The sequence below is a fragment of the Catharus ustulatus genome, chromosome 4 (assembly GCF_009819885.2).
Source record: "Catharus ustulatus isolate bCatUst1 chromosome 4, bCatUst1.pri.v2, whole genome shotgun sequence".
Taxonomy (NCBI): Eukaryota; Metazoa; Chordata; class Aves; order Passeriformes; family Turdidae; genus Catharus; species Catharus ustulatus.
In genome coordinates this window covers 54101023-54124948 of record NC_046224.1, presented here as the reverse complement: position 1 = coordinate 54124948, position 23926 = coordinate 54101023, and positions in this window count along the sequence as shown.

Here is a 23926-nt window from a genome sequence, read left to right as displayed (position 1 = left end):
CCCGCGCCGCGCACCGCCCGGCCCGCCCGCGGCTCCTGGACTCGGGGGGCAGAGCCCGGGGAAGCCCCTTCCTCGGGAGGGCGACGCGAAGACACGGCTCCTCGTTAAAAATGCATCAAAAGTCCCCGTGTGCGGGGATGGAGCCGCGGGGGGTTCGCAGGGCGCGGGTAAATGTAAAATGCACGGTGTTAGCTCTTAGAAATCGTCCTGTTTAATTAAATGGGCAAGCCCCACGGAAACTCCGTAATAAACTAGGCTTTGATCAGAGCAGAAGAGTCTATCAAATGATAAAAGGCGTTGTCGAAAATTAATTGCCATGTTCTTGACCATGGAATCTGAGGGAGAACTGCTGCAAATCAAATTGAGAAGTGTGACCAGAACATGAAGAGGTAAAGCTGCAGCTGAAAGCCAAAGAATACAATTTACTTCTGTTTTGCGCTGGTTTTAACCTCCCCCGGCCAAGTTTCTCACGACGTTTCCATCATAATTAAGAGTACCCTACATTTAGAGACTGAAACTGAACACGGGCTACTTTAGCAAATAACAGGCATCGTGGATTTATTGTCATCCAGACATGCAGTTTATGGAACAGTTCTCAGCAAATGGGCTTGCATATTAAAGCTGCTGCAAATCACACTTTTCTCTTAAGGGCATATAGCAAAGTCGTTTTTAATATGAGGGTTCATGACTACGTATAAAGCTAAAAGCTCCTTGTCCTAGAATTCACCCTACAGGCAAACTAAAATTCTTTAGTACAATATAAGATATATGTCAAAGATCTGATTCAATATAGATCAAAGCCAGGTGACATATAGGTGATACTGCTATTGATTTAAAAGACTTTTTGAACACTGCCTTAATCATAAAGATTCATCATGCTTATTTTGTGCTGAATTTCTATGCAGTTAGGCACTGAAGTAATTTTAATCTTGAGGTTATCGATTGAACACTGATTTATTTCAGACTCTCCATTGGAATATTCATTTGTTTAAAGAAGCTTGTTGTCTTCATTTAGACTAAACCATCAAACTTTCCTGACGACCTTGATACTACAAAATACTGGGTGAAATTTAAGTTGACCACATTACCAATACAGTCTGAGGAAGAGGGGTAATCACTGTTGTAGTTTTCCTTCCCCTGCTTTCAAAACTGTTGAGCCTGAATTCTTCCTAAAGACTTACTCATGGAATGAAAATTCCTTCTGTGTTAGCATATGGAGTAGCTGTCCATTTGTGAATTTTGTGCACACTTTGATTGAAGTAAACTGGTTCTAAAATACTAAGGATTTTTACTGCATCTTGTTCAGACCTCAGTAAGTGTGGAGGGCTGTTAGGTTCAAAGTGACAGTACTACTTATAGTTATTTAGTTATTACAAGTTATTTAGATTCCAGCCATGTGATCTGGACTTAGTAATAGTTGCTCTGAGGAATGCAGGATCTAGATCAAAGTGAAGTCCAATACTTAAGGCAATTAGAATTTTGATTTCCAATTTTATTTTCCTGTTAATGGTGACTGGGATCTGCTTTTTATATTGGAAATCTCAGGGCCCAGATGCTCAAAAAATTGCCATGAGTTGTGATCATCCTTTCATGAGTTGCTCAGCTTACAGAGAGAGGCTGTCTGCCAATAAGGAGACTTTGCAGAGAAATCATGATCAAGAGATGTATCGAACGGTCTGAAAGGAGTTCAGAACCACAGGATTCTTGTAAGTCTGGAAACAGCTGGTTGTAAGCCCAGCAATTCTTTGTTTCCACTGAATGCTGACAAATTAGAACATGGCATGATGCAATCTAATTCTCTGTGCTACTTCACAACATAAAGGTGCTTTTGTCACTTGTCACATACTAAATTAGAAGGAAGATTGCTTTTTAAAATCTAATTTGGATGAGAACAACTGGTATTTATCTTTCCTCTACCTAATAGCACTGATGTGAAAACAGCACCTCTACAAAATCTTTGTTGGTCATACATGGGGCACAAGCTGTGTGAAGCTGACAGTACATTAATTAGGGTGTGAAACCTCTCTTTTGATAATCTGTACAAATGTAAGGTTTCTGGCATCACCAGTAGAGATTCTTATTGCAGAGAATTGCTGATAGCTGTCTGCTCCTTCTGAAGCCATCAGGATCCTGCCTGTGTTTCCCTGCCCCTGCACCAAACTATCTATTAGAGTGGAAGATTTTCAGTGCTTGTTTTCACATCCTGTGCAGTGCCAGACAGACTGATGGGGCTTGATAACGTCTTTTAATAACAATATTTACCCTGTGATCTTGAGAGCCCCCACAAATACAGAAATGCCTCTAGTATCTTCAATATTAAGTTTCTTTATTAAACCCGCAAATTTATTACAGTTATATAATGAAATTGATAATTTAAAGATTTTTTCAAAGCTGTTTGGCTACAGGGAGTTTGCAATACCTTCATGAACAAACAATGTAACTACTGGGCTAGAGATTAACTAGGAAGGGGGTTCTGAAAGAAAATAATATTCTTCTCATCTCACACTCTGCTTCTGGCAAGGGCATGATTTTTCTGCCGTGGTGCTCATGCAGGAATAAGGATTTCCAGCCTCCATTTTAAGTCCTTGTAAGATACATTATAGCCATTAGGTATCACACAGTAATACGGGTCAGAGAGTAATATTCCTTTTATCGTGATTCACCTCTCTCCATCCTGAATTAATTCTCCCTCAGTGTGAGGCCAGTGAGCTGGAAGAGGTGGCCTGCAGTCCCTCTGCATGAACTCTGAGCCCCCAGAAGACAGGGATGCAAGTTGCACAAGGACTTAAACAGAGATTTGTGAGTACTTGAGGGGAGTCCTCTTTCCCCAGGTGGCACAAATATTTTCATTGAAGTCTACACCAAACAGTTGTCAACAAGTAGCGGGCCAAGCCCCCTAGCTGCAAACATGTGGGTCATGGATCACGACTTCACTGAGACACAAGCACACATGCTTGGTCTTGTTAAGGCTCTAACACTTTTGGCATGCCCTGAAGCAGAACATGTTCTCTGCCCTGTCTGTTTGACTCTGGGAATCCTGCAATGCCTCAGGGGATGGAGAGAAAACAAAGTAGGTCTGGTAGGGATGGCTGTGGCAGACAAGTATTTTAAGGCTCTTATCAGATTATAAGAGAAAACCTTCACTTGAAAGTTGCAATTGCTCTTAGGATAGTTTATTTGATCTGGCTGAGATGGAGTTAATTTTCCCCACAGCAGCCCTCGCAGTGCTGATCTTTGCTTTGGTAGCTAGAAAGGTGTTGGTAACACAGCAGTGCTTTGGCTGCAGCTGGGCAGCGCTGGCACAGCATCAGCCCCGTTCCTCCCCCATGTGTAGGCTAGGGTTGGGCAAGATCCTGGGAAGGGACACAATTAGACCAGTTACCATCTGGTGTCAGCCCAGATGTAAAAGGTAATAAAAGGAGGAAGAATGGGGGACTTTTATTATTTACAATGTTTGCTTTCCTGAGCAATTGCTTCATGTGCTGCAACCCTGCTTCCTGGGCAGTGGCCTGGCATCGCTTGCTGGTGGGAAGTAGACAATAACATTATTGTTTTTCCTCTTTGTTCATATGCATGCAAACTTTCATGTAAATTGCTTTGTATCAACCTATGAGTCATTTTCCGTCTTATTTTCTCACCCAGTTCAGTTGGGAAGGGGGAGTGATAGAGTGGCATGGTGGGTACCTGTCATCCAGCCAAGGTGAAGCCACCAAAAACGATGAAGATAGGGTCAAGTCCCTATGGATAAGGATCAGGGGGAAGGCTAACAAGGCAGACATCCTGGTGAGAGTCTGTCATAGACCATGCAACCAGGAAGAAGAGGTAAATGAACTATTCTCTAAGCAGCTGGCTGACACTTCACAATCATTAGCCCTTGTTTTTCTGGGAAACTTTATCCTGCCTGATGTCTGCTAGAAGCTCAATGCAGTGGAGAGGAGACAGTCTAGGAAATTCCTGGAGTGTTTGGAAGAAAAATTCCTGACTTGAGTCACAACAACCCCTGTAATGCTACATCCTGGGCCAGAGTGACTGGAAAATGGCCCAGTGAAAAAGGACCTGGAGATGGTGGTGACAGTGGCTGAACACAAGCCAGTGTGCCCAGGTGGCCAAAAAGGCCAATGACATCCTGGCTTGCAACAGAAATAGTGTGGCCAGCAAGACCAGGGCAGTGATTGCCCCTCTAAACTTGGCATTGGTGAGGCCACACCTCAAATCCTGTATCCAGTTTTGAGCCCCTCCCTGCAAGACAGACAAGGAGGTGCTGGAGCAAGTCCAGAGAAGGGCGACGGAGCTGGGGCAGGGTCTAGAGGGTAAATTACATGAGGAGAAGCTGAGGGAACTGGGGCTGCTTAGCATGGAAAAAGAGGCTCGGGGGGACCTTATCACTCTCTACAACCACCTGAAAGGAGGCTGGAGCCGGGTGGGGGCCCATCTCTTCTGTCAGGAAGCAGGTGACAGGATGAGAGGACATGGCCTCAAGCTGCACCAGGGGAGGTTCAGGTTGGACATAAGGAATGATTTCCTTCCTGAAAGAGTGCATAAACATCACCCAGGAAGGTAGTGGAGTAACCAACCTTAGAACTGTTCAAGAAACAGCTGGAGATGGCACTCAGTGCTATAGTTTAGTTGTCATGGTGATGTTGGGTCAAGGGTTGGACTCAATGAATTTTGATGTCTTTTCCAACCTTAATCATTCCATGATTCCTTTCAGCTCTGCTTTCCAACCAGTTTGAAACTGCACCCTGAGAACAGCTCCTCTGTTCTACCAGGACACCGTGCTGCTTAGTCTCTCTTTTATTTTTTATTTATTTTTTTTTTCCCTGCTGAAAAGCTCCTTTTTTTACTCCTGCATGGAAAGAATGCTGTTTGTTAGACTAAGGACAAAGAAAATGAGTCGTTAGACCAGTGTGGGGATGGGAGAAGATTGTACTCACTCCATATCTGGACAAACGGTTCCTTGCTCTCCTTAGTTAGGCATTCAGAATTGACTTTTCTTCCTGTCTCTCAGACATATTCTGTTACTCCCTGTTTTCTCTCTCATGGCTCTGCAGATCTAGAGAGGTTGTTTGAAGACATCACCTGTCCACCAGTGCCATCCTTTGTCATTCTATCCTCAGAATTGCCATTGGTTGGTAAGTACTGTTGAAAAGGGAGTAAGAATGGCTAATTTTGAGTTGAGCTTCTCATTAGGAGTGTGTATATTTCAGAATAAAATCTTTGTACTACTTTTATTTGTTGATAGAGCCCTGACTTTGTCCCTTTCTACATTCAAATGCCTCTTTAGTACTCAAAATATCAATTCCTCAGTTTGGCAGTTTGCTGTTACTTGCAGTCCTCCCTGAAGTCTTTGTTATCTCAAGGATTTCATAAGACCAAATATAGGAAAAATATAATCTGATACATGTTAAATATCTCTGTTTATCAAATTGATTTACTTTACTTGCTGTGTGTGGGCACCATCAAGTTTGTGTATAATTTACTGAACATGCAGTTTATGTCCTGGATAACTTCTAAAACACTGAAAGAGTTTAAACAGAGATATTCTCCATCCAAAGGTATGTTTCACACATTGGATGAAAAATAAATGAATATTCTGAGATGGGTTCTTATTTTGAGATAGATCTGCTCTTGAAATCAAAGTTTGGAAAAATGGAGGTGCCAGTGGCTTCGTGTGCCATGTGGATTTTTAGGGTCCCTAAGTCTTTGAATTTGCAGATCTCAAAAACACCCAAATACCTTATTAAGCAGTATTCAAATCTTCAGAGCATGTTTATATGCAAGGAAGGCATTGTTAAGCACTGGAGGATAATTTATTTTCATTTTCTATTCCGTAGGCAGAACTTGAGAAAATGTTGCAAATTAGCAGTAAGTTATTGGTTCACTGAATTGAGCCTTTAAAAGTAAGGGCATTTGGGAAAGTAATTTGTCATGGCCTTGAGCAGTCTATTTTAAAGCACTAGAGTAGCTTTTCTATGATAACAGGTAACTTAACCTTTAAAATGCAGTTCTTCATGCAAATAAACCTGGGTAATGGACTTTAAAAGGTGATTTTGCATGGCCTTAGGCATTACTTATTTCTTGGAACACTATGTCTCCTTCATATATCCAAAATAAAGCAGGAAATCTTTTTAGAACACCAGATTCATTTTGCATTATAATGGCATGTAGTGACGTCCTACAGTAACTGTAAAATATTGTCTGAAGAGAGAACATGCAAGTGGAATTTCTAAAGATACATGGGTACTACCCCACAGCAATATATAAAGTATTTGTGCATACTCTAGATTTGCAATATCAGTCATGAGGTAAAGGAAGGACAATCTCAGTCTTGGCTTTAATTGTTCATGGATACAGTACTAGAGTGGCTGTATTTATCAGGACTTATAGTTCAAACCCCTTTTGTGGATATGCAGCACTCAGAGGAGATTGAGAAGGTTCTTAAGTATCTTATATTGAGTGTGTGACTCATTTAATTGGCTCCTACATCCTGCTCCCCCTCATACTTTTCATGGTGCTTTTCTGCACATTTTCTGTCTCATTCCAAGACCCCACATGCTGAATATGGCAGATCATGAATGGTCAGTGTTAAACATGATCTGTCAAGATGTGCCTGGACTTACAGAGTGGGAGAAAGCACAGAAGGTGGTGCATTGCACAGGGAAAAAAAAAAAAAAAAGCAACCACAAAGCCCATCTAGGAGATCAGAACAGCCTTCTTCTGCATCTCCTTCTCCCTGAGGTGTGAGCTGTGGGCCTCCCTTCTGAGACCAATGTGTGGAACCTCAGATCACAGTGCCACAGTCCCCAGGCTGACACAAGGACATCAGACTCACAGCAGTGCTGAGTTTGCTCAGGGGCTGTGTGGGGGTGTAGCTACAAGTCTGATAAGGACAGGCAAGTTTCTGGCTTCAAAAGGGAGTTAAAGATCTGTAACTCCTTATGTAAATGAGTTACAGCTTCAAGTCTAGAAAAATACTTTTTAGGAGATGTAGAACCAATGGGTTTTTTTTTTGTTTTTACATTTTATAAAAAAAGAAACCAAATCCAAAAATTGTGATACCTTTTGCCCAGCCCTTGTTCTTTTTAAATCAGATGTTTTACCACTAGCTTTTAACAAGTGGCTGACAAATAACGTAGGAAAACTAAGCAGGAAGGAAATAAAATTGTATATTACTTTGGTGAACAATGCTTGCTTTGCAAAGGCTTTTATGATCCATAGTGATCCATAGTAATCCAAGTAAAACTGCTCTGACTTTCAATAATAATAGGGGTGAGCACAACCATCCATTAATATTAGTTACTTTTGAAAAAAAGGGATATAAGGAAAAATCTGTCTGGAACTGGCACTAAGATCCTGGGCATGAAGGCAGCTCCTGTGCTTATTTGTTTAGGCAATATATCATCTGAAAATAAAAGGACACATTGCCCATTATTCATAACCATACATCTTGAAAGTAGCAAGTGTGACTGTAAGGGTAGAATTTTGTTTATATGCAGATTCATATTCATGATGCTGCTTATTCTTTTTGTTACAACCATGAACCAATACAGTTCACTGCAGCAATTCCATAATGTATCTCCACATGCATCTCCATAATGACCATGTACTGCCTTTTCATTTGCAGTGCCTTTGGGAACACTGGGGTGACCCCTCACATGGAGCATGTTTCTGACTCACTTCAGATTTTGCAGAGAGCCTTTCTCTTCTTTGTTTCAGGACAGAAATGATTGCAGTGTTGTTCAATGCAGTTTGCTCTGATGAAGTAAACTTGTGTTTGCAGAAATTGGAATTCCCTGTCCTGCTGTCTCAGTATTGCTTGTCTCTTGTGCAGGGGTAGAAGACAGAATTAGCATCTGTTTTAGGCTAAGTTCACAGAAAGGGGTGCTTGAGAGTCCCCTTTAAACCCTGATATTTGTAAGAAGGGAAATCTTAATTTAAAAAACAATGGGGTTTTATTTATTTATTTATATATTTAATCAATTTTTAATTTTGCTATATTTTGAGGCATATGATCTGACAAAAGTTATGAGACATAATTATGGTTTTGGTCATATCCCAGTTTCAAAATAGCAGTTAATGCCTGTATATAAATATTTTATTTTTATTCAGAGTAAATTCAAAAACCTATTATGTATTCCTGTCAGTGTACTCAGTTGAGATTGTGGTCTTTTCTGGCAGGGATTAATTTCCAAAACACCTGGATGGGTGATAGGATCTGGTTTTTCAAAACTTGGGTTTTGAAAAATAGAGAACTGAGAAAAAGTAATATATTCAGAATAATCAGAAAATATTTCAAAACAGCTTATGCTTTGAACTTCAAATATCTGAAAACAAATTGACAGGTCTAGAACTTGAGACTGATTTTTACGTGGAGGAAAAAAGTATTTTGAAAAATGATTACCCAACAAATGAAGGAGGGAAGCATCTTTTTATTTGTAGAAAAAAACCCCATTATGCTGGAATAAGAAGCTTTCCCGATCCATTGCTTTAGTCACCACCTCCAGTAACCATAAGTAAAGCAGAAATGCTTGGGAGCATGAGAGAGCATATGGTAAAGACTTACCCTCGCTGTCTCCCTGTTTATTTCTATTGTCATTTAAATGTTCTGAAAAAGCAATTATTTATTTCAAACCCTGAAACAAGAAAACTTTTTTTTTTAATCTTTGCATTTGCACTTGATTACAAACTCTTATTGAAGATTTTCATATGAATGGAGCATCTGCTGGGTATCCTGTCCAGATGGAATCTCCAGTAGAACTAAAAAGCTCACGTTCACTTGCTTGGTTCTTCCCAAAGTCAGAGCATTTGCATGTTACTTCTCCTTTACCCAGTGATTACTTTTCTGGAGTTTGTTGGTTTAACATTATGTGTGAGACTTCTGTTCGTTCCTCTGTGAGTTTGGCTGAAACTTGAATTCCGTGGGGAGACAGACAGCTACAGCGACAGACAGTCTGTCTGCACAAGCCTCATTTCCTTGAGACACCATGTTAGAAAGGAAACAGCTGAGATGGAATACAGTGCCCAGTCCCTGAAGGAGGGAAAGTGGGAGGTACTGTGCATTGGCTCTGCCATTAGTGCCTTTAAGAGTGGGAGACTGCAGTCAGCTTCGTTAATGGCTATATACATACGGTATAATTGTTTTCAGCAGGTACTCTCACTTAATAGCCACTATAGCCTCACTCATGGCTGACTTAATTGATAAGAGAGTGTTGAGCAGAGTCATGGTAGTAGGTATTTCTGGAGTTAAAATTGGGTAATTCTTGTAAATGACACTTTAGAGTCTTCTGCTCTATTCCAAAAGCTTTAAATATGCAGGAGAGAAAGAACATCCCTCCATTTCTTATTTATTTAGGTAAATTCATCCCCTTATCGGTTCCCTGAACTGATCTTACTTTTTCCTCTCTTGGGCTGTATTTTTTGTTAAAAAGACTTTTCAGATCTACCAGAAATTTTTTTAAAAAATTAGCAAAATCTGAAGCCTGAAGCTGTCTAAGATCATCATGGCATCCAAATTCCATTGTGGTTTTTTTTTTTTTTTTTTTTTTTTTTGTTTTTTGTTTGTTTGTTTGTTTGCTTGTTTGTTTTTTTTTTTCCCCAGGACACTCTCATCTCTATCATTCTTGTTAGTAAGTAACCAGAAGGAAGAGATTTATAAAGCAGATGCTAGAATGTCAGATCTGCCTTCATCTGATTTTCTGTAAGTTTATTATTGTATGAACTGCTATGTTCAAGGATATAGAAAAAAGCCCCAAGTTTTATTAGCTTTAGTAAATAAATATTTTAAATGGGAAGCTCCAAGCAGTGGAAACAAAATTCCATTCTAATATTTGGAAGGAATTTTGCTGTTTTACCACAAGAACAAACCAGTTTTTATCAGACAAAGCCTTTATTATTTGATAACTCCCTGCACCCTCACAAATGACTGTGCTTATTTTCTGTCAGGCATCTGACTGCAAGAAGCTTGAGAAACAGCACATGGTGGAGTGAAATATCTGCCATGCTTTAACCAACCGTGTCTGTCTTTTCTCTTCCGCTAAGTTCCTAGGGGTTTTTTGGCAACAGAGAACATCTGCTTTTAATGAACACAAATAAGTCAATGAAATTCATATGTATGTTATTATGAGGTTTCCTTCCTTTCCTTTCCTTCTGTGCAAATATGATTAGCATTTTGGACTCCAAATATCTTCTTTGGAGTGTAAATATAGCTCCCTGTTTTTTGGCATCAATACAATAATAATGATCATACACACTGGAAGAAGCTGCAAGGAGATAAAAATTTATGCACCTTCTGTGGTTATTCTTGGCCTCATTGTATTTAATACATTAATACATTTATCACTGGACTTCCTAGGACTGATATCTGTATTCATACTTGTGTCCAGTAGGATCTTGCAAAGGTCAGTGTGAGTGAAGACAATGGTAAAATTATGATCCAAGTAAGAATCTGAGTCTGTTTTAAGTACTAGATCATTTTTCGTTTGTTTTTTTTTTTTGTATTTGTTTGGCAATTGAAGTGCAAAGATTAATTTTCTTAACTTGTAGAACTAAGTTTTGAGAGTCAGGGTTGTTTTTTTCCTAATATTAGAACAACTTTGTGTTTTTTCATCTTTGGCTGTTGCTACTTTTTTCAACTTAAATAGTCTGTACCTGCAAAGTTTCTTTTATTTTTTTGTTATTTACTGACTTTGTGACATGACTCATGGCTTGCACCCAGACAAACATCAAAGCATGTTCTCAGACAGTATGCATGAATAGTTTTACTGAGGTATGAGGTCATCTATGCTCTTTATTCCTTTTTTTAATTAGTGCCCTCAGTAGTTTCAGGATTGTTAATCTTTGTATTACTACAGATCTTTCGGCTGGGAAACTGGAAAGGTACAGTCAGTACTCATCCTATTTTCCAACCTTGCCTATTCACCTGTGGTGGTGAGATCCAGCAGTCATCTGCTTCTCTCACATTTTTCTAAGCCCTGCCATAACTGTGGAGAAGTAGTTCAGGTGTTTTTGTAGGAAATAGAAGTTCATATATTGGACCAAAAAAAAAAGTTTGGTATATTTGGTAAAACTCATACAACAGCTAATTTCACCTGAGCCAAACCACTGCTTTTGAGACAGGCCATTTCCATTCAGAACTTTTATTTAGATAAAGACATAAAAAATTTTTATTTTAGCCAGACTTGATTTTAGGTTTAATTTGGACTGACAGTACATGGCCAATAGATAATTGAAGTTAGAGAGCAAGTATGCTGTGATGTAAATTTATGCTCTAGTTTGTTAGTTTGTAATATCAATTTTTAAAAAACGACCAAGGGATTAATTTTGTAAATGCTGGTAATCCCTTATTTTGTTGAGATAACTGAGTCATTCCCATTTCACGTTTTGCTTATAGCCTTGTAAATATTTCACAGTTGGAGCAAAAAGATCCCACACTATCTATCTGCCTCAGTTGGTGCTTGATTAGGACGTGTCAGGCATTCAGACATTTCTGAAATATTCTGAAATATGCCTAGGGTAAAAAAGGAAAAATTAACAACCTGTATTAACCAGCCTGTGTTAACATTCATGATGAATTTTTCTCTAGCACTTCATTTTGTGGAAATTTGTGAGGAAGTAGCCAATTTGTAAATTTTTGAATAATTATGTTTTGCACATTAATACACAATATACCTTAAAGATTCTGCCTGGAACTGGAAATGCCCTAGTCTAGGATGGAGCAAGGGAAAAAACTGTTCTTTGGCCTTGAACCTGGCAACTAAACTGGGAATCTGTCTCTTTTTTTTTTTTTTTTTTTTTTTCCTAAGGATCACTTCTGGGGACAGAACAGGTGGGAGAAGTGAGATCCCTCTGTGACAGGAGGGAAAAGGAGTGCTTAGAGGTGGGTATGAGAGAAAAATGGTAATAGAAAAAATAGTAGGCAATAGGTTAACTGCACAGAGAAAAGTTATGAACTAAGGTAAAAGGTAAACACAGGCAAGCTTATTTCTGGCTGACATTGTGCTATCAACTAGAGTCAATCAGAAACTCTACTAAAACCCAAGTTTAATAAAAAATCAGGTAATCATAGAGGAGTTTTAGATGGGAAGGAACTTCTGGAGATCATCTTGTCCAACGTCCCTGCTAAAAGTGGATCCAACTGTGAAGTCAGATCAGGTTTCTCAGGATCTTACCTTGTTCCAGCCTCTCTGAGCAACCCTGTACCATGTCCCACTTCGACTTGTCCAAGTTGAGAAAATTTTGAGCCTCTTTCTCAAGCAGATATAACTGACAAGCTGAGTGGAAAACCTGAATCACTCAAAGCTGCCTAGTAACATTGGGTGAAATTGTTGATTTCAGTGCAAATATCGGCAGTGGATGACAGCTTTTTGTGAGCTTTCTGACAGTGATTTTCTGTGACACTTGTATAAAATGAGGTGTACAGGTAGCCTGCAGCATGTGTCTGGAGTTACAGAGATCTCTGCTGTATTTTCCTCATTTTTGCTGCATCCAGAAATGTACTTTTACCTCTGTCTTCTGTCCTTTTCCCAGTTTACCTGTTTCTAATCTAATGGGAAGGAAATCCTACTGGAATCTATGCTTTTATTCAGCTAAGCCTGTCTCTGCATGAGCCACCACCTGCTCCCGGTGGACACCCCACTCAGCCTGAAGATTTAAACTTGGCAGAGCTCAAGAAAAAGAAGCTTTCCAATTTATCCTGACATCCACCCAAGCACATCACATAATACAGCAAGTTAGGTAAGATTTTTTAAGAGCGTTGCAAAAAGGAAAGGAAAAAAAAAAAGAGAGAAAAAGCAAGTTTTGTCTCTACCCCTTTTATACAAAGTAATTAAGAATGTTTGAAAATCTAGAACAATATTTTGATTAACAGTAATGGCTTGTTTTAAACTTGCATGTCTAAACTTTCTGGATTAAAAGAAGTGCATATGTCTTGCATCCAAAAATAATTTCAATTTGCAAGTATGGACAATATTTATGTCAGCACCAGATTTGGTCATGGCAGTATAGCATCTGGCGTGTGAGACTGGCAGCAGAGTCAGCGGCTGTATGGAATAGCAGCCTTGGTTTTCATTTGTGATGTCTGCCTATTTTCCTATTCATCTACAAACGGACAAAAAGGAATCAGGAAAAAGCCCCTGCTGCTAAGCTTCTCCTTGAAAGTGTAAAGTGAATACATAGTTCTTTATGTGGGTTTCATTAACACACAATCTTTTTTGCAGGTTTTCCAAGGCAATAAAGGCGATTCAATCATTCTGTCTGTGTATCTGTGTGTCTCTGTTCCATGAGAACAAAGTTGTTCAATGTTAATAAAATTTTCTCAGATGAACAGACCTTTTGTTATTAGGTTACTCAAATATAGCTCCTATTGCAGCTGAGTAAGGAAACCTTCCCTGGGAAAAAACCTGCAAATTGCCTGCTCTGTTTGGCCAGTTGCTGGCCAGACACCTGGTGATTTCTGCTCAGCAACTCAGCTCAGCACAACTGGGAACCACAGCTGGAGCCACCACGACAAGGGGAAATGCAGCATTGCAAGATCCATAGGATTAAAAGCTTCAATAATTCCTTTATTGAAAGAACTTGATACTTTTTAACTTAAAAGTAATACATCCAATTTAAGGCAGGGTGATGCTTTATCTTACACTATCCATTATAGTTACATACAGGGTCATGTTCTGAACCCTGAAATCTGATCTGAAACTTTGCTGGACTTCTGTGGACACACAGTTATGCTTTTAGTGAGTTTATGTTTGATCTGGAGCCAGTACACTCATTCCAAGCTGATCAGTACTCTGTGTGCTCTAATTGTTTCTCTAATACACTTAAATCACACTGATATTTATACACTGCATGTTTTGCAACCTAAAACCCTCTTTTTGTCGCTAATAAAAAATCATGAATGACTGAGTGACTGATAGATAATTTGTGGTGGTGAAATAATTGTTGTAGCATTCGACTGTATGTTATCATTTTTGAAGTCCTTTTCCATAGATCTGATAGTTCTCCAGCCAGCCTTCAGAAGAGTTACGCAAAGCCAGGAAAGTCCCTTTGAAGTCCTGCAAGGTTCAAGTCAGGGAGAAGGATCTACCGTCCGCATGGGCAACAGGTAATCTTACAAGGTAAAAAACACTCTTAGGGACACCCACTCCTGGGGAAGGGAAAAAGGGTGTCGAAAGATGAAGAGTAAAACTTGAACACCCTCGACTGGAGAAATGGCCTCAACTCTTCACAGTCCAGTCATAAAGAAACTGCAAAGGAATTGTTTTTGTGACAAAGTTGCTCATGGGCATTTAGAGGACAAAGTGCTTTGTATGCTGATTTGTGCCAGACATCTTGGGGCCATTCAGTGTAGTTTTGGATCTCTTACAGCATTTTGAGATGAAAGGATGAGAAAAGAATTAATCTTTCCATTTTTCTCAAATTTGGTTGTATTTGCACTGCTCTGCATTTGCTCTTTTTGAGTGTTAGTTGAAGATCAGTATCACAGTGATGTTACTCATCTCATTTGGCATTGTTTATGCATGGATTTGCAAAATATTTGTGAAGATGGGTCCTATGACTGTCTTAATTTCACAGATTAAATGTTTTAGAAACAAAGATGGATAATGACAGACACTCTACATCAGGTAAATGGGAAAACTGGATGTATATGTGTTTATTGCCTTTTCCCATACCATTTTCCCCAACGCTGTGTCTAATAGTTACTTCTATTTTGATGCGGGAGCTATAACTTCTAAAGAGGTTTTAGAACCATGGACACATGGTTTCTTCATGGAAAGAATAGCCAGCTCTTTCCTTGAAGGTTAATAGAGTGACCTAATTAATTTTACATCTATTACGAGGTGAAGACTTTAGAAAATGAAGCCTGACTATGGAAAAAACACTAATACCATCTCTGTTCTGGAGTGAAATGAGTATTTAACTAAATTAAATGAGCTTTGCACTGAAATTGAAACAACAGACCTCCTGTTTAGTTAAAGGTAAACACTATTTCTGAAAGATTTGATTTCCTTTTAAATATCTACTAATCAAATGTTAATTTCCCAAATTTAAAACTAATATTTGTTAACAGCAAGATTATCATCAATCAATACTAAGTTTCCAAGAACACAGATAGGCATATAATGCCTGATGAAATATGGTGACATAAATGAAAATCCTTTGACTTAAGAGGGGCAGAACCAGGAGCAGGATTATTTCTGTGATTCTCAATTCTTAACTATTTCTTTGCTCCATGCATTTCAAGAAAAGAAGGGGCTTCAATGCCTTTTTCTGTTGTCTATGCCAGCAGGCAGGGAGATCCACATGGGTACCCTGCCAGTTACAATAATTTTTAACATGTGTTCTCCAGCAATGCATTCAGACACAATTTATCAATAGTCAAGAATGGGGTCCCCACTGTTTTCCATACAGTTTGTTTCAATATTTACTCATCCTACCTATAACAACCACGGCTTTTTTCACCTTGATTTGGTGTGGTTTCTTTTTGAGTCTTTGGCTTCAGCTATGCCTTTGACATATGCATTCTACAAATAGGCATGGTACCTGAAGACTTGGCAACGTGCTAAGAATTTAGCATGACCTTGAGAAAAGTCCTTGTCAAAGTCCATTATAATGCTGTTCTGCTACATCATGCCAACACATCACTCAGTAAGCCAGCTCTGCTTAGGAAATTTAGCTTCAAGGCTGAGTGTGTTTGAGTAGGAACAAAAAGTCCTTCTGCTTGTAATAAACAAAAAATTTTCTATTTCATGATTAATTCAAAATTGATCTAGCTTTGCTTAAGAGCAATAAACATTCCTGAGGCAAAGTCCGAAAAAGAGCAGAACATGCAATTGCAAGAAATTATTCTGATTGTGAAATTGTGTGTTTATCCTGGATATGTCTAACATGCATATAACTTGATTCAAGCTTAGTGCAAGCCAGAATTAGAACAGCAAATTGCTTACTTTTGGGAGGAAGTGTAATCCAGGGCTTTACTGCTTACATTTTTTGTGTAATTAGAAAAAGGCTATGATTGAAGTCACTAATTTAATCTCCAACAAACTGTAGCTTTTGGTGACCTACTGACCTTGAAATCACCAAGACTGTAGGGCACATTTCAACTAATCTGTAAATAAAGAATAGTGGATTTGTCTTTTTATAGTGTTTTAGTCATAACGCTGCAACTGGAAATGAAACCACAGTTTCTTAACTATTTTACATGTTTGAAAATTTGATTTTATTATTCAAAGATAATGCATAGATCTCATCTAATATTTACACAACAGCAGTTCAATATTTGGATTCGCAGAGAAAAGTCTGCTTGTTTCATTTTAACATCTGGTCTAGTGGTAAGTTCTCAGTATCACAGTACGCATTTCAGCCTTTGCTCTCTGCCTGTTAATAAAATTTAATCTAAGTGATATAATTCACTGATCATGAATCATGGTTTAAATTAATTTTAAAAATCCTTCAATTGTATATTTTTAAACATTTTTCGCATATTTATGTTTCTATTAGTTTCTCTATAATGGCATCCCCAAAATAACTCATTTGAATCGTGACTTCGAAATAAATTTTACTCTTGTACTTGAAGACTCATCTTGATTTACAAAAGATAAAATCTCTTTTAGGTGAGTGACTCCTACAGTGTTACAATTATTTGCAATTGTTTATTAAGTGTTTTCCATATGGAAAAATGTAAACAATGTATTTCTTCATTACTTATAATTAATTTGTGTATTGGAAGTTGTGGCAAGCTGCATTTGGTTGAAAATTAGGACCCTCTTAGACAAAAGCTAGATTCCTTTCTATTGAATTAGAAACTCTGTTCCACTTCTTTAATAAAAGCCATAAAAATACCAGGTGCTTGTATTAGTATAATTCTGACAGTACTTAATAGTTGAACTGAATCAGGAGAAGACCAAGTCTTTTAAAGATTTAGACTTAATGGATCCTCTCCATCTAATTTTTTATTTCTGAGCTGAAAGAAGAAGACAAGATTTATTGCTTTCTTGACTTTTCATTTGTCAACCAAATCATGTGATTTATGGGCAAAAAGACAATGTCTTGGAAAAAAAATGTTTCAAATTTTAATCACTTTCTGTTCTAGACAATTAGCCAATATATTCAATTTTTCTTTAAAATTTCTACAAACTTGTACTACTTCAATGGCTATCATTTGTTACGGTTGGTATGACTGATGGCTAGTAGTTAGGGGCATAGCACTGTTTTCAGCTTTTGTTTTTAGGCATTTAATACTTTGTATCTGGAATAATGGCATGCATTTTCTTGACCTGCCTCTTTGGAAACTGCTATATCACTTCAAAATTTGGTAGTTTCTTCTTTGTAGGGAGATTTTTCCACATCTCTGCAGAGTTCTCAGCAGGTCAAATTAATCTGCCACCTGAAATTTGACTGTAAATAATACATATTGCATTGATAGAGAATTGCTAGCAAGTATCTTCCAAGTAACAATTAATAATCTTTCCAATATACTTATTATTAACACAGAGATTTGTGGCTATTATTACATTTCAATTAGTGCTATATTTTATAGTAGTACCTGAGAGGAAAGCCATGAATGTGCTTCAGAAAAAGAATAAACAGAATTCAATTAATTCACCTATGTCAACACTGTTTCCTCATCATTGCTTTCAAAAGCATATTATCATTAAGCAATATCTGTGGTCTGTGGAGGATCAGTTGAGTCTTAGGTGTGCACAAAATAATGTATTAAAGGCAGATAGCAAGGTGAACCATCTCTTCCCCAACCCAAACCCCAACACAAACAAAAAACCCTACACAAAGCAAAAATCCTAACAAAAAAACCCACCAAGATTAAAAAAAGAGATCCAAAACTTTCTTCCTGTGTTGATTTTATACTAAGCAAAAATATTTTGGGGAAGGAGGCTTTATTATAGCTTCTCTCTTGTCTCCAAAAGAGGTGAAAGTTGCAAGAAGAAAATGAGAAACACCTTAAGGTAAAGGATCTATCCCCAACTTCCCCATTAGCTGCCTTTACAGAGATGGTCGTGTCCCTTCTTCCTCATCTCTCCTGCTGTACATCTCTGCTTCTCCCCCACAGCTGGATCTAGTGCTTGTTCTTTGAAAGCTGGATTAGCTTCCCAAATCATCAGCAGACTAACCCAGGTGAATAAAAGTCTTCTGCTTCCAAAGGCCTCTGTGTCAGTGAACTAAACTGAATTTCTGGGGAGTTAGACAAGGACTAGAGCCCCCCCGCCCCCCCCCAAAATAAGATATAGAGGTACAGAGTAAAATCAGGCTCTGATATTGGCTTGAATTTCAGAAAAATTCATTCTCTGAGTCTTGAAGTGAAACCAAAGAAAGCAGCTGTGCCTCATGAGCACCTGCTGATGGAGAAAGAAGTGCATGATGGAGAATATTTGTAACTTTTTCTCAGTTCTATCCCTCCTAGCTTATGCAGACAACCTCAGCCCATAAGTAAAGCTAAAACATGTTAGGAGACAGCAACCAGTCTGCAGCATTATGTGGCCACATGTCTCTTTGAACATGTCAGTATTTGGTAAAGTGAATTCAGACCAAAATATCTACAGCTCTAAAACTCAGAGACAGACAGGTTGTGTTGTTGGCTGAATCAGGAGAAGCACGTCATGAAAGACTTCTTTTTGACTGGGTACATGTTCAACTATATGTAAAAGGTACAAGGCAAGGATATAATCATCAGTGCTCTTGAAAATAGGATTGCATAAAGAAGTACTTCAAAGGTAATGCAAGAAAATCCAACTGTGTATGTACACAGCTTGACTTTTTGCCACTACAGCATCTGCAGCATCTCTGTAAATAATTTCCTGAGTAGAGACATTGGCATTCTTTTGTGTTATTTATTATTCAGTATACAGTTCATGAGCCACTGGGGAGAATGAATTTGTTGCTGCATCAGTGACGCTTGACTGAACATAAAGTAGGACTCTATGGCTCAACATGTTTGTCATTGATAATTATCAACCCCACATTTGCAATTCCACTGAATTTGTGACAGAAGTGCTATTTGCAGCTGGGCACTAATAGATTACCTACCAGAGAAATTAGCAGCTGGTTGTTGCCAGAAGCTATGTGCTGATTGTAGCATGAATTGCAGTAGCTCTATACAAAGAATGAAAGTATTAAAAGGTTTCCATTAACTCTTTTTGAAAAATGTTTACATTTGTTTCTTTCCAGAGAAGGAAACTTCTGCAAAGAAATCTATAGGGGTTCCTTTAACCATACGCTGGAAGTTCTCCATTATACAGTGACTATGGCAGGGTTTCTTCTGCCCCAGTCTCTCTGCCCTTTGCACACACTGTAGGGAGGATCCTGCACCTCAGCTGGGGCAATCCCAGGAACAGGCTGTGAGGAGAATGGGTTGAAAGCAGTCCTGGGGAGAAGGACTTGTGAGTGTCTGTGGACATGAAGCTCAACATGACTTGATAATGTGCCCAGAAATCCAAATGTTTTTTGGAAGCACAACCATAAGATCCACTTTGACATGGAGTGAAGCAGTCTGGGCTGGAGTCAGAGCTATGGGAATGAAGAATGAGCATGGGAATGGGGAAGAAGGGAAGACATGGGAAGTCAGATGAAAAAGATGGCAGCTAGGTTTGTGAAGACAATTTTGAAGCAGAATATGGAGATAAACAGAAAATTAAAATTATTCCAGCCAGGGACCCCTAGGGAAAAGTAGAACCTAAATATGAAGATTTTCCCGTCTGCAAACTGAAACTTGCTTCACCCATCTTTCTAATACGAAACTGGAGTGGGAAAATCAGCTATATTTCTTGCAGCATTTAATATGATATTGATCATAGGTGAAATGATGCTTTTTGTTGAAAGTGTCTTTGTATCAGCAGAAACAATTTGTTCCTTTTTAGAGGAAAAGAAAGACACTGAAAGACAATGGGTCTCCAAGCTTTAAGAAAGCAGGGGGAGAATGCTGACAGAATTCTATCTCATTTGCAACAGGTAATGTTATCAGGGGTGAAAAAAACATGCAAGTTAAAAGATTTGGAAAAGTTATTCAATTTTAATGAGATGCTTAGCTAAAATGCTGTCTCCCACAAGAAAAACAACTTGCCTAGTTTTCTGATCTTTCTTGGAAAGATTTAGTCAAGGCTTATTATCTGATACTTTTTTTTTTTTTGTTACTTAACAGAGGCATGGTTAGGAGAAGAAATGGTGAAGTTTAATCATTAGAAGTAAAATCTTGCCTTAATTTCACAGTAATGCAGCATCCACATTGAGTAGACTCTGAAAACCTACTAGTGTAGACTTTAATTTGTTTTAGAATTTGGATAGTTGTTAGGCAATGTCTATCATGCACTACAAAAATTTATGCAATGAATATTCAGGCTTCCTTGTCTAGTGTAGGGACAATAAAAAAGATCTTTTTCTCAATTCTATTAATAGCTGTGGAAGACTTCAATGAGTTGGAAGTAAGAATAGCATACATTTCAACACTGCTCATCTTGCAATGCTTTAGACTACCTGTATTCCATGCATACTGTCTCAGCTCCTAATAAAGATGCTGTAATCATTGGTTTTGATCAAGAGGACATTATTTTTCCTTCAAATTTTCTTCAGATTATCATATTATGCCCTGCAGGTGTCTAAAACACATTTCTATTTGTTTAGGGAAATGCCAGGGGGAATGAATCAGGTGGAAAAGTAGATTATAATTTTTTCTCACAAATGACTTTCCAAAAAATTTTATACAATACATAATATAAAAATATATATTCCATACAAAATATAATTATAAAGCTTTAGAATTTTCAGAAAGTCAGACCTCTGTTAACAGGACATCAGTAGCCATCAAATTCTGTTTGGTTATAGGATCTTTTGCCTTGTTGTCCAGAATTATGACATAGCTCAGTCATGAAAGTTTACAGTTTGAAATCACTTTAAATGTATTTCAACAGCCTGGTTTAATCCTAGATTGGGCCACGTCTTTTAATCTGTTTCTGGGAATTATCCAAAAGACTTGTACGTAGTGTCTGTGATGAGCTTAGGGATTGGAAATATTTAAATTAAACTGGAAAGGAATTAGCCAATGTGCTGTGGGTAGTAACTCAGAAGCAAGTGGTTTACTGTGAGGGTTTTTGGTATTTGTGCTTGGGAAAGACTGAATGTAGTTCCAATTAAAAAAGTATCTGACATGATTATAAAGTCATGTACTTTACCTTGACATTGGATCAACTAAGAACATGCACATATTCATGTAAGGCTCACTGATCGTCTGGTCAGCAGGAGCAGGTGAAGTGCCTTAAGGTAATCATATATACATAATCACCTTTAAAATAGTTTACATCTATCTGAGAGTGCTGCAGAAATGGAAGTGCCAGGCAGTGTCTAAGCCTTTTGCCAGTACTGTGAAATACAATCTTCCACACAGATAATATTCTGCAAGACTGTTTTTAATAAAGGGTCCTGTTTGAAAATGTAACAGACTAAACCATGCTTCTCTGGATCAAAAGTTAATCAAACTCCCTTCTGCTAATGAGAGACGAGATCAAAACTGTGGAAAACATATTGTGGACAATCATCAACTAATTGATAAAATATGTCTGCTTTGGTGTTCAGCCAAACATGCTGTGAATGAGGTTGTCAGGCGCAAGTGGTACTGAATAAAGTGGGAGAGAAAGGGGATGCTGTAATCATCCTAGTCTCTAGTATGACTTCTAGATGTTTTATCACAACTAGCTGGATAAAGATCTGTCTGGCCCTGGAAGAAGCTATCTAATGTGGTAGACTCATCCTTCCAGAAATCAGGTAAAAAGACAAGTTAGGCAACATTTTGACCAATTTATTCCACTTGAGAGGTACTCTGATGCTGTTAAAAACAACTAGAAATCAATGCAACAGAAATCAGTTGAGATATCAAGTTTAGGAGCACTTTTCTTTCTGTAATAAGAATCTGAAAGTGAAGTATTAGAAAAATTGGATCACAACAGTGTATCACAAACCTGGTTGCCCACTAAAGAAACTAGGCCTGCTCTATGGTAATTAAAGCCCCTGGTAGACATAAATTTGACAGTACTGCTAATTACCCAACCTTGTTCACTGAAAGGGAGCTAGTTGCCTGTAAAAAAGAATAAGTATAATAGAATAAGTATAATAGAAATGACAAACACTCAGGGTTCAAGAGAAAAATAATACGTTTTGGATTAGGAGTGCTAGTGTAGTGCTTTATATAGTTTCTCCTTCTATTTATGCAGACCTGGAATTTGTTCAGCAAACAATAGTGGGGAGCAAAGAGCTAATGTGACTCATAAATACTGGCCCTCCTATTAGCTTGATTTAGTTTTTCATTCTGAGTACTTCCTTTTTCTTTAGTTGTCACAGTGAACCCCTATTGTGTATTTTGATTTGCTGCTCTTCATCAAGCCCAAATGATGAGTCAGGCTGGAAGAATCAGGCTGGCCTTGTTTAGTCAAACATTATTTTTTGTAAAACAGGCTTTCTGCCTGTTTTGTCTTTTACCTATAATGAAGTATTCATGGTATTCATACCAAGTAAATTTTTTTCCTGTTGGTTTTTTTCCTCTATTTTTTGTTTGATGGTTTGTGTGTTTTCTTGTTGGTGAGTTTTTAAAATTTTTTTTGTTAAATTAGTATAAACCATGAACAGGGAGAACAAATAACTGGATAAGGGATTCACATGTGAAGCCTGAATTTCTACAAAGTGTTCTGTAAGCAGCTGATTGCGCCCATACACCCATCTGCATCTTTAAACATTTTTGTTTCATGTTCAGCAGAAACAGTATTGTTTACTTCCTAAAGGATAAGCAATTAGAAATGAATATAATTAATACATGTGGCTCTTTTTTCCGGTCTCTTATCAGAGCCCCAACAAGCCATCCACATGCTTCAGTAGGTTTTATGAAACATTTGCAAATGACAAACAGATGGCCTTTTTGGGTTGCTGTATTAAACAGCGAAGATTAATATTGCCACTCTTCATGCAGTATGTTCAGTCATATCTTGTCTGCCAGGAGCTGGTTGTTTTCAGTGTCTCCGTCTGTAACTACTTATGGCCTGTTCCATAATTGAACAAATAGAGGAATAAGCAAGCTTGAATGATATTCTTTAAACAAACTCTTAATATTCTTAAAAATATATCTATAATAAATGAGATTTCTTATAAAGTAGCAAGAACCTATCCATCCTTATTGAATTTATACGTCTTCCCCTTTTAAAATTTATTTTAAGTGACCGAAGTGTGTTTGTAGGGTTTTGCTGGCTGGTTCCCATTGAGGAAGACAATGTTTGTTGTGAGAGCTTGTCAACTTAGGGAAAATAACACATGAGTATTTGGTAAGGGTATCAACTGACAGTGTAAGAATGACTTCCTATCCCTTCCCATGTAGAAGAGTTTTATGAAAGGCAGATATTTCACCTAAATGTTTGTCTTCCCAACAGATGAATAAAGCAAACCTACATTTGTCCTTAGGCTGGAAATGGAGTGGACTTGACTATTTCTAGATTTTCAACACTTTGGAGCATTTGGCTAAGGACATCAGTGGTAAGGTTTGGATTTATACCTAACTATTACTCTGCATTGACTTCCCAAAGTGAAAGAGCTCCAGATGATTCACATTTAGGAACAGGAATTTCCAAAGAATAAAGCTGTCCATGTGTTTTGTCTGTCTTATACATTTCTTAATCTCTGTTAATAATTAATTAGAAAACTAGCTGGAAGTGTAATCTCTTTTTCCAATTTCTGTGCAGCACTGTGCACACTTAACATAGCTTAAATGAAAATTATTTCATCTCTTCTGCAGCCCTGAGGAAAGAATGGCTGACTGAATTATTTTGCTACAATTTTTATCCACTTGATTTAATTCTTCTGTTTTAAATGAAAACAGAGAAATTATTTTGATGTCTTATTATTTTGGAGATATTGCATGTCTGCCATTCAGTGAACTTCTACCATG